Genomic DNA, 12,198 nt, shown 5'->3' on the forward strand with positions numbered 1-12,198 from the left:
AGGGTTGCCATCTCATCCCTTTCAAAGCAAAGACATATTAATTACACAGGTTCTCTGGCTGATTAAGGTGCTGTTAATTAAACTCACTTGGTGCCTTATCGAGTCTATCGACATTAAATTAGCCCCAGAACCTGTGTAACTCTGTGTTCAGGTTTAAAGGGATGAGGTAGCAACCCTAGATCTGTCTCACTATTTTGGGGTTTACCCTAATTTAAAAAATAAATCAATTAAAAACCAAAACCTGCTGTGTTGGCTACCTCCTCCTCCTCCTCCTCCACCGCTTCCACCTTCAGTCACATTCTTAGGCTTGCGCACTGCAACTGCTTTCTTTAAGTCCCACCAGAGGTTCTCAATCGGATTTAAGTCTGGTGACTGCGATGGCCACTCCAAAATGTTCCAGCCTTTAATCTGCAACCATGCTCTAGTGGAGTTGGAGGTATGCTTGGGATCATTGTCCTGTTGAAAGGTCCAACGTCTTCCAAGCCTCAGGTTTGTGACGGACTGCATCACATTGTCATCCAATATCTCCTGGTACTGAAGAGAATTGATGGTACCTTGCACACGCTGAAGCTTCCCTGTACCTGCAGAAGCAAAACAGCCCCAAAGCATGATTGACCCCCGCCATGCTTCACAGTAGGCAAGGTGTTCTTTTCATCATAGGCCTTGTTCTTCCTCCTCCAAACATAGCGTTGACCATGGGCCCAAACAGTTGTAATTTTGTTTCATCAGTCCACAGAACACAATCCCAAAACGTGTGTGGTTTGCCCACATGACTTTCGGCATACTGCAGTCGACTCTTATTCTTTGGAGACAGCAAGGGGGTGCGCCTGGGAGTTCTGGCATGGAGGCCTTCATTACGCAGTGTGCGCCGTATTGTCTGAGCAGAAACTTCAGTACCCACATCTGACAAATATTTTCTCAGTTCCTCAGCAGTCACACAGGGACTTTTCTCCACTCTACGCTTCGGGTAGCGCACAGCAGTCGAAGTCAGCATCTTCTTTCTGCCACGACCAGGTAGCGTTTCAACAGTGCCCATTGCCTTGAATTTTGCATTTACTACTGTATTACAAAACCAATTGATATCATATTAGTTGCATATGGTTCTTTATGAAGTGCTTGTAGGATTTCATTCTGAATACAATTACAAATATACACTAAATTCCCTAAAACCCTTTACAGCATTGGGGGGTTGAATAATTTTGAACAAAACTGTATGGACCTCGTCCTCCAAGGTCAAAATCATTATATATATTTTTATTTTTTTATGTTATTTTAAGTTATTTCCCTATCCACATTTATTTCCAGAGTACTTGCCATGCTCTTCCCGACATTTTGCTGCCATTTGCAGCCCTCCAGCCCTTTCCCTTAGTTTTTTAGAGACATTTGTAGTCAAAAGTCCGGGTCCCCATTGACTTCAATGGGGTTCGGGTTCGGGTCAAAGTCCGTGTTTGGGTTCGGTCCCGAACCCGAACTTTTTTTTCAAAGTCCGGGTTCGGGTCCGAACCCGAACATCCAGGTGTCCACTCAACTCTACTTGTAATAGGAATATAGCATGACAGGTCCTCTTTACAGTGAGATATGGGGTCAATAAGACCCCACATCTCACCTCTAGGCTGGGAAGCCTGAAAAAAACAAAAACGATCCTGGCTTCGATCGTAGCGGTGAGTCGGAAGAAGCACCGGAGGGAGAAGGGAGGGGGGACGTCCCCTTTCGCCTCCCGTAAGAACAAATCAAGAGGTGGAACAGCCGCCATGATCGTTCTTATGGTGTAGGGAATCACCAACTGAAAAAGAGGATATCTGAATGATGCCTGTAGCTGCAGGCATCATTCAGATATCCCTGTACAAATTCAAGGACGTCATATGACGGCCGGCGGGCAGGAAGTGGTTAAAACGCATTTTCCGGGTATTGCAGAGTATTGTGCAGGGGTATTGCAGAGTATTGTGCGGGGGTATTGCAGAGTATTGTGCGGGGGGTATTGCAGAGTATTGTGCGGGGGTATTGCAGAGTATTGGTGCGGGGGTATTGCAGAGTATTGGTGCGAGGGTATTGCAGAGTATTGGTGCAAGGGTATTGCAGAGTACCGGCGCAGGGGGTATTGCAGAGTACTGGCACAGGGGGTATTGCAGAGTACTGGCGCAGGGGGTATTGCAGAGTACTGGCGCAGGGGGTATTGCAGAGTATTAGCACAGGGGGTATTGCAGAGTATTAGCGCAGGGGGTATTGCAGAGTACTGGCGCAGGGGGTATTGCAGAGTACTGGCGCAGGGGGTATTGCAGAGTATTAGCGCAGGGGGTATTGCAGAGTATTAGCGCAGGGGGTATTGCAGGGGGTATTGCAGAGCTTATTGCAGAGTGTATTGCAGAGTATTGGGGCGGGGCTTGCAGGGATGGCTGAGCAGGGATGGATGAATCTGTGACTGCAATAGTCACAGATCCAGCCACAGCTGGAGGGTATTGCGAGGGGTGCGAGGGTATTGCAGAGTATTGGTGCAAGGGTATTGCAGAGTATCGGCGCAGGGGGTATTGCAGAGTACTGGCACAGGGGGTATTGCAGAGTACTGGCGCAGGGGGTATTGCAGAGTATTGGCGCAGGGGGTATTGCAGAGTATTTACGCAGGGGGTATTGCAGAGTATTAGCGCAGGGGGTATTGCAGGGGGTATTGCAGAGCTTATTGCAGAGTGTATTGCAGAGTATTGGGGCGGGGCTTGCAGGGATGGCTGAGCAGGGATGGATGAATCTGTGACTGCAATAGTCACAGATCCAGCCACAGCTGGAGGGTATTGCGAGGGGTGCGAGGGTATTGCAGAGTATTGGTGCAAGGGTATTGCAGAGTATCGGCGCAGGGGGTATTGCAGAGTACTGGCACAGGGGGTATTGCAGAGTACTGGCGCAGGGGGTATTGCAGAGTACTGGCGCAGGGGGTATTGCAGAGTACTGGTGCAGGGGGTATTGCAGAGTATTAGCACAGGGGGTATTGCAGAGTATTAGCGCAGGGGGTATTGCAGAGTACTGGCGCAGGGGGTATTGCAGAGTACTGGCGCAGGGGGTATTGCAGAGTACTGGCGCAGGGGGTATTGCAGAGTATTAGCGCAGGGGGTATTGCAGAGTATTAGCGCAGGGGGTACTGCAGAGTATTTACGCAGGGGGTATTGCAGAGTATTAGCGCAGGGGGTACTGCAGAGTATTTACGCAGGGGGTATTGCAGAGTATTAGCGCAGGGGGTATTGCAGAGTGTATTGCAGAGTGTATTGCAGAGTATTGGGGCGGGGCTTGCAGGGATGGCTGAGCAGGGATGGATGAATCTGTGACTGCAATAGTCACAGATCCAGCCACAGAGCTGCTGACACTCGCGCTCCTCCCTCTCACACTGTACCGATCAGTACAGAGAGAGGAGGGAGGTACCGGCGTCATCAAATGACGCCGGTTTGTTCACATGTGATCGCTCCGTCATTGGACGGAGCGAACACATGGTAAACGGCCACTATCAGCGGCAATTTACCACGATCCGGCGGTCATGGACACTCGCATGTGCGCGCCACCCAAGGGGCGCGCGGGAGCGCGATTCTGGGAGGACGTCCATGGATGTCCTCCCAGAGTTAAGGAACCGCCTTGAAGCCGTATTTCGGCTATGAGGCGGTGATTAAGTGGTTAATTGGCCACTAAAGGCCCCTTTATTAATTCCAAAAAGGTAACATAAAATAAAATAACCATTTTTTAATAAATATATATAATCCTTTAAATAAATATATATATTTAAACTAGGGCTGTTACTGATCAAAATTTTTCTGTTCGATTAATCGACTAATTTTGATTAATTATAACGCACATACAGATCCAACTACTTTTAGCTGATCTACTTGCAGGCTGATTCCCAGTGCAGCTACCAACCACTGGAAACATGGATAGCAGGATACAAAAACACACAAAGGCAGCGCTCGATGGGACTAGCATTAAAACTTTTATAGTCTTCAAGTATAGTAACAAAATAAATATTGCATTGGAGATAAAATCGATGTAGCTACATAAACTGTAAAAATGGTGCGAGTAATACCAAACGGTACCAAAAGCAGTCATAAAAACATGTAGCTAAGTATAATACTGGTATAAAAATGTGTACAATGATACCACTGGTGAATCCAGATGAGGAGAGGTTAACATCAGTCCGTCGGCATGTTGATGTCCCGTAAAGGAAACTATCACAACTCTCAGTGGATGGCTGTAGAATCCCAGGTTGATAGAGGGAAGTGTAACAGCCCTTGTGTGTGGCATATAGTAAGATCCCGCCGGCATGCGGATATGAAGGCGCAGCAAAGGAGCCCTTCAGATGGACACGGCAAGCCCCACCGGTGTCCGTGACGTTACTGGATCTCCGACAGAACTCCCTGAAGACCCAGAAGCCGGTGGAGAGGCGAGTGCCAATTAAAAGAATTTTAATCGATCAAAAAGATTTTGATCGATCAAAAAAATTAAAGATTAATCGATTAATTAAAAGTTAATTTGCACAGCCCTAATTTAAACATAACTTTTTTATTAACCCAAATAACTTTTTTCAAATATTGCATAAGAGATTCCTGAGAGAAGGTAAACAAATGCTATGTCATGGGATGACACCATCACCAAAGTATTCTGGCCTCCAGCCGTGTTCCTACCAGCTCCGAGACTTGATCGTTCCTTCACTGTTCAGCCCGATTGACCAATAGCCCACTTAACCAGATAGGGAAGGTGCACTGCCCATCCCGAGACAGGCCCCCAAACCCTACCAACCATCTTTGATATATAACACCAATATATATCTACCCACCACCAACCAACCCTCAGGAACGCCATACCCCTGCCAAGAACACCTGAAACGAAAAAAGACACATTAAGAACACATACCCATTCCAGACAACTTCCACTAGGGAGGGAGGGAAAAACAGTCTGTGTGTTACCTCTTCCTGTCCTTGGCGCCGAATGCTTAGCTCCGCCCATTCTGCACTTGGAGAGAGCTTCCTTGTGTAGCCAGCCCCACCCCTTAGCAAATACTGTCCCACCTCACATCCTCTTCCTGGAGCAACATCCTCAGCGTTCCCCCAGTCATGCGGCCCCTCTGCCTAGATTCCCTTTTCTCTGGGGCATTCTTTAAGGTGAAAAAGCATCTGCTGCAGCCGCCCCCCCCCCCCCCGAGCCCCCGTTATACTTACCTGACCCCTCGAAAGTCTTGCACGGTCCCGATATCCTCTTTGCCGCTCAGCTTGCCCGCTAATCAGCCAATCAGCTAGAGCTAGAGCTAGAGCATCCAGTGACGCAGCACGCCAAGGGGTGAGGCTGAGTGATACAGTGAGCCCTTCGCTGTATCACGGGAGCGCGCCCGCAATTAGTGACCACCATGCGAGCTCTCGCATGACTGTGGTTACTAATTGTGGGGAGGACCAGCGACAGCCGCCGAGGGACCCCAGAAGACAAGCCGCTCATAGACAATAATTAGAAGATGCCACTGTACTGTATGTGGGGATGTAACAGTGGTTGTGTAAAATGTGTACACACACACACATACACAGAGATGCATGCCCCATATGTGTGTTTCATGTAACTGGATTTAGGAAAACATTTTATGCAGGCTCTGGACACCATACAGCACCAACGCCGCTGTTTGCAAAAATCACTTTTACCTTTCCAATCCTCTGCTTCCACAGGCTCTGGATTGTAAGACCAGTCCTGACAGGCTTTTCTCCCCTATGCTCTGGTGGTCCGATGCCCTCTGATGTCATCAAAACCAATGCAAAGCCATAGCCATGCATTGGATGTGAGGAAGCCAAGTGACAGTTCGACACCCAATGCGTAGGAGAAAATAGGTGTGTGCTGTAGTAATATTAATATAGATATGTAGGTATTGTAAAATATTGTGGTATATGAAAGGCACAGTATATATAGGTTTACATACAGGCATTCAAGGTTACACATCAAAGGGGTTAGTGGTCAAACGACACGTATCAAAAGGACTCTTTGATGTGTTAATCTTATCTAAGACGACCTAGGTGTGTGGCCTGGTACTTCCTTACATAAGGAAGTGTTTATTGATGTTAATTAGATTCGGTGGGATATTCATTCAATGGGAACATTTGGTTGACCCCCCCCCCCCCTTCCAGGGTGAGTCCAATATTTGAAGGACTCAAGCTGGCATTCAAGGAGTCGAGTCTTGTCTTGTCACTCTATGATGAACATTGCACAGGTCTAGGAGAAGATGGGATTCTGAATTATACTCTGTTGGATTCTTGTATCGTCTGTGGACTTTGTATGTTATTGGAAGATCCATTAAATGCGTTCTCTGGAGAACCTGGTGTGAGTTGCTGCGGAACAACAAATTCATAGTCATCGTACTAACATCTAAGATATTAATTATCTGACCGGAGTACTGGGCACACATATACCTTATCACTACATTTAGTGGACAAATAAGATCACTACATGTGCTAGTTGCCAGAAAAAAAAAAAAAAGTATTGAGTAAGGCCGGCCATACAAAGAGCATATGGTTGCAGGAAAGAAATTGACTTGATTCCCTCATCAACACAGTGTTGATGCAGGAATCCCTCCTCGCCGGGAGAAGACAGTGATTATTGCTAGCGGCTATAGCAGCTGCTAGCGATAATCGTAGGTAGAACCCGGCATGCGCCAATCCAACGTAACTTTAATGTAAAAAAACTGTAAACAGGCACTACAAGTGACAGCAACGGAACCTAGGACAGCTGACCCTTTCACACCAACTTCAGTGTTTACTCATGACCTGGATTCACAAAGCACTTACGCCGACGTATCTCGACATACGCCGCGTAAGTCTAACTATGCGCCGTTGTATCTATGCGCCGTGCCCACAATCTGAGATACGCCTAAAAATAGGCTTCCTACGACCGACGTAACTTGCCTACGCCGTCGTATCGTGGGCGCATATTTACGCTGGGCGCATTTGCCGCTCCTATTGATTTGCTATGCACATATGCAAATGAGGGAGATACGCCGATTCACGAACGTACTTGTGCCCGGCGCATAATATACGCGGTTAACGTAAGGCCTTGTACACACGACCGAACATGTCTGCTGAAACTGGTCCGCAGACCAGTTTAGCAGACATGTTCGGTCGTGTGTACGGCCGACCGGACAGGTTTCCAGCGGACATTTGTCCAGCCGACCATTTTGCAGCGGACAAATGTTTCTTAGCATGCTTAGAAACATGTCCGCTGGAATCCTGTCCATCGGATATGTTCGGTCGTCTGTACAGACTCACCGTACATGTCCGAGCGGCCGCCATCCCTCGCATGCTTTGAAGTGATTCGATGCATGCGTGGAAGCATTGACCTTCCAGCGTCGCGCACGTCATCGCGGCGACGGCGCGGACACGTCACCGCGCTGATTCGGTTTGATGGTGTGTAAAACCATCAGACCGAAATCTCCCAGCGGACATGTCTGATAAAAACGGTCCAGCGGACCGTTTTCATCGGACTGTCCCCTGGTGTGTACAAGGCCTAAGTCGTACGTCCAGCGTAAAGTTATTCCCCATATATGAGGCGCAACCCATGCAAAGGTATGGACCAGGGAACACAGCCGTCGTATTTTACGTTGTTTACGTAGTACGTAAATAGGGCTTGGCGTAGATTACGTTCACGTCGTAGGCAGTGATCCGTCATATCTTAGGGAGTAGTTCCGACGTGATTCTGAGCATGCGCACTGGGATACGTCCACGGGACGACGCATGCGCCGTTCATTTTAAGTACTTGTATGGCACTCGGCCCATCATTTGCATGGGGTCACGCCTCATTAGCATGGCTCACGCTCACGCCCACTTCCACCTACGACGGCTTACGCCGAGTGAACCCAGCGCAGTTTGGGAGGCAAGTGCTTTGAGAATTCGGTGCTTGCCTCTCTGCGCGACGTCGGAGTAAGCGTATATATTAGATACGCTACGCTGGCATAAATATGCGCCAATGTATGTGAATCCGGGCCCTTGTCTTTTGTTCTTATATGCCATGTGCATTGCTAGCACTCTAAAGATCTAAAAATCTTCTGGTCCTCCCCGCAATCTTCTTGCACCCAACAAGACCTGCCTGGAGTGGCAATCTCTGTCTCTTTATAGAACCCGGCATGCTGGTTGAACCCAAGTTGATTGATCGATCAAATTGGTACATTCAGCCTGCCCATACACAGTTTGAATCTCGAGGTTCGAACCGTGTATGGCTTGCCTAAGTAAAAGTGCTTTTCATGGCCCCCTACACCCAAGTGAGCATTAAACTCTTGCATTGTGGGGGCAGTGCAATGTTGTGGCCCACTTGCACTGAAAATTGCAAAGCACTAACACTGCATAACTGGACTGAAAAATCACATACAAAACTTATTGCACTGGTGTGAACCATGGGTAAAGAGTACACTTGGAACAAAATTAGACTGGTTCAGCATAGACCAGAATAATTTTGATCTGTGTGTGGCCCTCCCTGTTCTACAGAAGTCAATCGGTAGATCAACTTCTGTTAAAAGAGATTGTTGGTAAACATTCAACCATTTGGTTGCAGCGCTAAGCAGTTTATTATTATACATACAGAGTAGACCCCACTGTTAAAATTCAATGGCACAGTGGGGGAGAGTACTCCATCCACATCAATTGTGTGGATTGGAGATACTTTTGTGGCAGGCTGAAAAAAAATAAAAACACCAATAGCCAGATTCACGTAGTTTGGCGTATGTTTAAGCCAGCGTAGTGCAGCTCATTTGCACTACGCCAACGTAAAATAGAGAGGCAAGTACAGTATTCACGAAGCACTTGCTCCGTAAGTTACGTCGGCGTAGCGCAAATGGGCCGGCGTAACCCCGCCTAATTCAAAGTAGGCATGTAGTGGGCAGGCTACATTTTAAATTAACCGTGACCCCATGTAAATGAAGGCCGTTCGTACGGCGCATGAATGCTCAGAATCACGTTGCAAATACTCAATGCTTTAGACGTGAACGTAACCTACGCCCAGCCCCATTCACGTACGCTTACGCAAACAGCGTAAAATACGACGGCTGTTCAGTCGTCCCCATACCTTGCATGGGCTGCGCCATCTTTTTGGTGGTTTATCTTTACGCCGGCGTCTGTCTTACGTAAATGGCGTATCTTACTGCGACGGGCGTACGTACGTTCATGAATCGGCGTATCTTGCTCATTTACATATTCGACGCGTAAATCCACGTACACGCCCCTAGCGGCCAGCGTAAATATGCACATAAGATACAACGGCGTAGGGGACTTACGTCGGTCGTATCTTGGCCAAATTTAAGCGTATCTGGTTTCCAGAATACGCTTAAATATACGATGGCGCTGATTCGGACTTACGACTTATCTACTGATACGCCGTCGTAAGTCTACCTGAATCCGGCTACATCGGCGCATCGACGTCACACATCCAGCGGCACACGCACTGCGTCACCCTATATTGGCGTAGGTACGCTGTCGCTGTGTTGACGATCTTGGCGTCCTACACGAGGAGGTGTGACGCCGGCTGGCGAGCGCTCTCTATCTGCTCGATTGTTGGTGTCCTCTCTCCCCCACTGGCCTCCAGTGTGGCGTTGGTGGCATACCCCCTGGCTATCTTGGAGCCTTTACGTTACTCCCCCCTCCCTCCCTCCCTTTTATGGACACCCTGCACTTCTAGGATAACCGTTCTGACTAACTAACATCACAGTGGTAACTATTCTCTCCCTTTTTTTATTACCACTTTTATTTCTTTCATATTTGTCTCCAGCACTGACCTACCTTCTTGCCCACATCTTGGGTGTTAATACAATTTTGTTATCCCTTTACTACCTTATTACTCAGTCTACCCCTGACATAAGGTTTTCATTATAACTACCTTCTTTGATCCTTATTACCAACTTCACCACTTGCACCTTAGTTTTCCTTTACATATCATTGCATACACCAACCATTGTCCATCTACCCTATTGTTATATTTTTTAGATGTCCACAATGACACAGTCTTCACATTGGAATTCACTATTGGGGAGTACCCGTCTTGGCTGTTTCCAAATTCCATCTCTATGCCTGGGGTGTGCCGCCTCAGCTCCCAGGGCTGGTGACCGCTTATCCGGCCCTCGGTCCTCCATGCATACAACTAGCATTGGTGTGGTTCTGCAGGTATGATCGGATGTACATATATTCATGCATATACAGTATCCATCTTTGCTTATCTAGATGGATACATTACAATTATTATTATATATTCTTTAAAATCGTACATCATTCTTTTAGATTTTTACTTACCCTTTCTGCTCCTGATGAGTGGCGTTAGTCACAATACGCGTAGAGCTACCAGATATCCATTCTACCCAGACTACAATTTCTACATATACTAAGCATACTGGATTACACCGATGAACTATTAAGTCTACATATACCAATTTTACTTGGAGACACATGCCTATTGGTCTGGTTCTGATACTGTCTGCAATATGAGCCCACATGTTACGATGCTATGCTGTTATTATTATGTTATCAAATTGCTTGAAATCTATCATATATTTGACTACTAGCTATGCATTGGACTACTATGTAACTTATGCGGTTCACTGTAGTTATGTATGACTTACCAGACATAATCTGTCATGTTTTCTCTCCTCAAGCTTACCCTTGCTCTCCTATAGATTACCTTTGTACGCTATTACCATTATTGGGACCATTGGCCTCTAGCAATGAATCACAATTTTACCATTTCCTTTTAAGATGGAGCTACACATCAATGAGTCTGGCTTTTATTTAGATTTACAATATGAACCTTTATGTTGCTAAGCCATGTCAACTATATGCTATTACTATGTGTACTATGTATCATGTGTACCGAAAATACTGTGCTAGCATGCTACGTGTGTGGTTCTTGGTGGCAATGAGCCCACATGGTACCATGTTATGTCATTATTATGTCATCAGCCTATGTGCAATAAATTGTATTACTTATGTTTTACTTAATGGCTTTAAACTGTGTTATTGTTCTACATATATGGTTCTTGTTTACCATTTCCTACCCACCAGACACACCCTGACGTGTTCCCTCCTTGGCTGCTTGATTCATTTAAAGTCCCACATGTCCTTCCCTTTTCCAATTCAACAGGGATGGAGGCTATTGTTTATGAACACAGCCTCATTTAAAGTCCCACCTAGTTTAGCCTAGGCCCAGCATATATCTAAACTGTGTATACTAAGCCATCATTGACCATCAGCGGTGCAACCGTCACCCATCAGTGACCGTGCCCTGTCACCCATCAGTGATCGTACCCTGTCACCCATCACCTGTTACATAAGAGACTGCCATCAGTGGTGCAACTGTCACCCATCAGTGACTGTGCCCTGTCACCCATTAGAGGTGCACCCGTCAACCATCACTGACCGTGTCCTGTCACCCATCAGTAACAATCAGAGGTGCACCGGTCACCAATCAGTGACTGTGGCCTGTCACCCATGAGTGACCACGGCCTGTCACCCATCAGTGACCACGGCCTGTCACCCATCAGTGACCATCTCCCGTCACACCATCGTCACCTATCAGTGACCGTTACCTGCCACCCATCTGTCACCCGTCGCACAGCTACCCGCCACACATCCATGTCCAAAAGAGTATATACCAGTGAGGAGGCGTTCCAGATCCTCTCAATGACTGATGAGAGCACCGGGGAGTTCTCATCAGATTCCAATTCTGATTCCGAATCAAATTCGGAATTTGAACTGATCGAAAATATAGTAATGATGAAGAATGGGTCCCTCCTAAAAGGGCACAGCACTCTGGAAACCAGGATTATATTTCCAGGCCCAGTACCAGCTCTGCCACCAGCAATAGGCCCCGGGAACAAAGGCCCAGTACCAGCGCTGCTGCCAGCAAAAGGCCCCGTGAACAAATGCCCAGGCCCAGTACCAGTGCTGCCACATCACACCTGAGTACCAGCACAGGAAATTCAATTCCCCCAACTACTGGAGTGTCACGTCCCCCAGAAGCCAGGGCCGCTACATACATGCCACCTGGTCTTGCCAACCCAACATGGCTGCCTTCCCGACTCGGGATCACCAATTATTCCGCCTTTCACAGCACAGCCAGGTGTGCAGGCCAACACCCAAAATTTCACAGAGATTGATTACTTTCATCTGTTTTTGCCCAACACTTTGCTGCAGTTCATTGTAGAGCTGCACGATTCTGGCCAAA

This window comes from Rana temporaria, chromosome 10 (assembly GCF_905171775.1).
Source record: "Rana temporaria chromosome 10, aRanTem1.1, whole genome shotgun sequence".
Lineage (NCBI taxonomy): Eukaryota > Metazoa > Chordata > Amphibia > Anura > Ranidae > Rana > Rana temporaria.